Source organism: Elephantulus edwardii, unplaced genomic scaffold (assembly GCF_000299155.1).
Source record: "Elephantulus edwardii isolate Elephantulus edwardi_28Jun2011 unplaced genomic scaffold, EleEdw1.0 scaffold00067, whole genome shotgun sequence".
In the NCBI taxonomy this organism is placed as follows: domain Eukaryota; kingdom Metazoa; phylum Chordata; class Mammalia; order Macroscelidea; family Macroscelididae; genus Elephantulus; species Elephantulus edwardii.
Window position 1 is genome coordinate 12,948,978 of NW_006399817.1, and position 3,749 is coordinate 12,952,726.

At 45.4% G+C, this 3,749-nt stretch overlaps 1 pseudogene; it reads left to right on the forward strand.

Moving 5' to 3' along the window:
- Positions 1 to 2,546: 2,546 nt before the first annotated feature.
- On the forward strand, positions 2,547 to 3,394 carry LOC102859821 (annotated as a pseudogene).
- The last annotated feature ends 355 nt before the right edge of the window (positions 3,395 to 3,749 follow it).

Below are 3,749 nucleotides of genomic sequence, written 5' to 3' on the forward strand. Positions count from 1 at the left end.
ATTGAACTTCTCCAACAATTCTTTCCACCAATATAGTCAATCTGATATTGAAAAGAAAATTTTGTAAACAATGTCCCCAAATCCAAGTATTGTAAGAACCTATACCTTTGATCTGTATTGTAAGAACCTATACCTTTGATCTGTATTGTCAGAACCTATACCTTTGATCTTGTGTGAATGTTTGTGTTCCAGGAACTAGCTGACCACAAACCGAAAAAACAATTACTGGCAAAAAACATATTTTAACTAACGTCAGCAGCAGGTAACTGACTTAAAATTGAACTTCTCCTTTTCCAAAGAGCCAATGAGCTAATTTCACGCCAAAGAACCCCTAGACCTTGTATAAATCCCCTTGCTTTTTTGGGCTCGGGGTCGACTTCCCTGTCTCCTGTGTGAGATACAAGTCATCCTGAAGCTCCGTCAGTAAAGCCTCTTGTGATTACAGCAAGTGGATCTGGTGCGAGTTGCTCGGGGTCGCACCCAGTCTGGGAAAAGCCCTAGTTTGGGGTCTTTCAATATCTCTTGTAGTTCATAAAGTCAGGTTCATGTGAATAGTCAGCTTGTGGTTTCTGAAAAACAAAATTCAATTATTCAATCTCTGACTTTATTTCTCTCACCAAGTCCATAATTTTTTACTCTTAATTGTGTTTCAATTTTCACTTCAGTCAATAATTATTAATTCATCTTGATTACATGTTTGACCAATTTTAGACTGCAAAAGTCTAATTCCTCAATTTTCTTGTCTTTGGCTTTAGTTATTAGTGTTGTGTATATATTGTACTGTAAAGTTGGAACCTACCCATAGCTGGCCCTCTGGCAGGTTTTCAAAGGCAGTTAATTGCATGGGAGAAGATTGCCCACAGAGCAGTGGGTGGCCTTCGAACCTTGTGCCTTCAGGATTGCAGTACAGCTTCTTTTCACTAGACCACTACAGTTCTTGCATTTGAGGAACTCTGGTGGCTTAGTGATAAGGAATGACTCTGCCAACACAAATATATGCAGTTCATATTCACAAGCTGCTCCCTGGGGAAAAGATGGACAATCTCTTTTCAAGAAATTACTGCCTCTGAAAACTTGCTAGAGGGTCAGCTATGGATCCATTCTGACTCAGTGGTACAAACAACAACAATAAAACTTCGGATGTGTATGGATAGTATCCTATGATTGTGGTTGTTGTTGTATGTGCCATCAAGTTGCCTGTAACTCATAGCCACCCTATGCACAATAGCTTTGAACTCTGACCTTCCCTGAGCCAATATCACGGTCCCTGAAATACCTACTACCTTTATCTCAGTTACTGTGTCAATCCATTTCATCTTGAGTCTTCCTCCCGCCATCATTCCAAGGATGATTTCCTTCTTTAAGGACCAGTTCCTCCTTGTCACATGGCCAAAGTATGTGAGATCATTTCAAAGTCCTAACCTCCAAGGAGAAATTTGGTTTTATCCTCTCCAGGACAGACTTGTTTGTTCTTTGGTAGTCCATGGTAAGTCCAGTCCTCTGCTGCAGCACCACAACTCAAAGGCATTGTTTCTTCTTCTGTTTTTCTTAGTCATTACCCAGATTTCTGATGCATAGCGAGTAATAGTAAAACTCATGGCCTGCATCAAGTGCACCTTAGTCTCTAGACTGGCATCATTGCTCTTTAGTACTCTGGAGAGGTCCCTGCAGCAGATTTTCCTAATGCAATTCATCTTTTGTTTTCCTGACTGCTGGTGCTGAGAGTGTAGATTGTGTAACGGAGCAAGCTGAAATTGTTAACGATCTCAATCTTTTCTCCATCTATCATAATGCTGCCAAATTGTGGCTAGCCTTGAGAAGAATGGAAATCCTAGAATGCTTGACTATGCTCATGCAAAGCCTATATTTGGACCAGGATACAGTTGTCAAAACAGAGTGAAGAGGGGCTGGTGTCGGCGTCCCTGACTTTGAGGTCGGTGGCCGGTCGGCTCCTTCACTAAGAAGCGCTGTCTGTGTGCTCAACAGCTATTTAAAGGGGGAAAACTGGAGATTGTGGCCACAGTGGCCGTTGTCCGGTCCTGGGCACATGGAAGCCAGAGGGGCTCTCATCATTGAGGTTTGAAGAAGTCCTGAGACAGCCAAGTCCTGCCTGGAGATGAAATGAGTTCCCGCTGATGCTCTGGCAGAATCTGAAGGCCTCACTCTAGGATGGTTGTCTGCCAACCTTTTCTGTCTGAGAAGACCATTATTGGAGGATGAGTTTGGCTTCACAGAATAGAGGCGCTATGGAGACCATGATGAAATCGAATCAAGACCACAGGCAAAAGGTTTGTCTTCTCAACATACTGACTGGCCTCAAGAGAAAACGAAGCCCAGATTACTGGAACCTGTTACGTTTGAGGATGTCAGTGTGGTCTTCACAGAGGCAGAGTGGAAGACGCTGAACTCTGAGCAGAGGATCCTGTATAAAGAAGTGATGCTGGAGATGTACAGGAATCTCCTCTCCTTGGCAGGAGCAATGCCACAGATCTACTCCTGTTTCTCCTGCCTTCTGGCTTTCTCTTGTCACCAGTTCCTCAGCCAGCATGTGCTGCAGACCTTCCCAGGCTTATACGCAGAACATCACTGCCACCCTGGGGGATCCAGCCCAGGGCGGCAGAAGCCATATGAGCAGCAGGGATTTTAGTGAGAGCTTTTGGAGTGAAAGTCTAGAAGTTAGCACAATGCCAGACTTAGAGGCCGACTCAGTCCAGAGATTTGGAGCAGTCACCTACAACGTGGATGACCCAGACTATGGATTAAAGCCAGACTTCACCACAAGCGTCTTCCAGGAGAAGCCTAGCATTTGCCGTGAGTGTGTACCAGTGTATAAATACAAGTCAACTCTGATCAGACACCAGAGGATCCACTCAGGGGAGAAACCGTATATGTGCAAGGAGTGTGAAAGAAGCTTTACTCAAAAGTCATCTCTTCTCATACACCAGATGATACACGCAGGGGAGAAGCCTTACGTGTGCAAGGACTGTGGACAAGGCTTTATCCAGAAGACACCGCTCCGCACACACCAGTGGACACACGCTGGAGAGAAGACTTACATGTCCGTGAAGTGTGGGCAAGGCTTTACGCATAAGTCACATTTCATCAGACACCAGAGGATACACTCAGGTGAAAAACCTTACGTGTGCCTGGAGTGCAGGCGAGGTTTCTCCAAAGGTCAGTCCTCCTCCTGCACCAGCGGACACACTCAGGGGAAAAGCCACATGTGTGCAAGAATTGTGGGCGTGGCTTTACCCAGAAGTCAAATCTCATGACACACCAGAGGACACACACCCAGGAGAAGCCTTACATGTGCCTGGGGTGTGGACGCGGCTTTACCCGGCAGTCAAATCTCATCAAAAACCAGAAGACCCACTCAGTGGAGAAGAGGATTTAAGGAGAAGAATCCTCTTTGGACATCAGCAGCCTTCTTCCTTAGAAGCCTGTTTTTGCCTTGGAGGTCTACACAGTAACACATTGTGGTTGGGAAACCTTTAGTGAGACATGTCCAGAGGTATCTCTCATGCTAAGGTTTGTGGGATGAAGCCTTTTTTTTCCAGGTTCACTTACTCAAGGCCTCACCCAATGGTGACGTACACTGAAGACCGGTTCCCACTAAAGAGAGGCAGAAAACGTAGCCATGCACTGGAAACCACTCCAGTCACTTGTAGACTGAACCAGAGAACTCAGGGACAAAAGCCGCTCAGGCAGGATCTGTTTGCAGACTTTTATGCCAGGGTCCCTCCTCCACA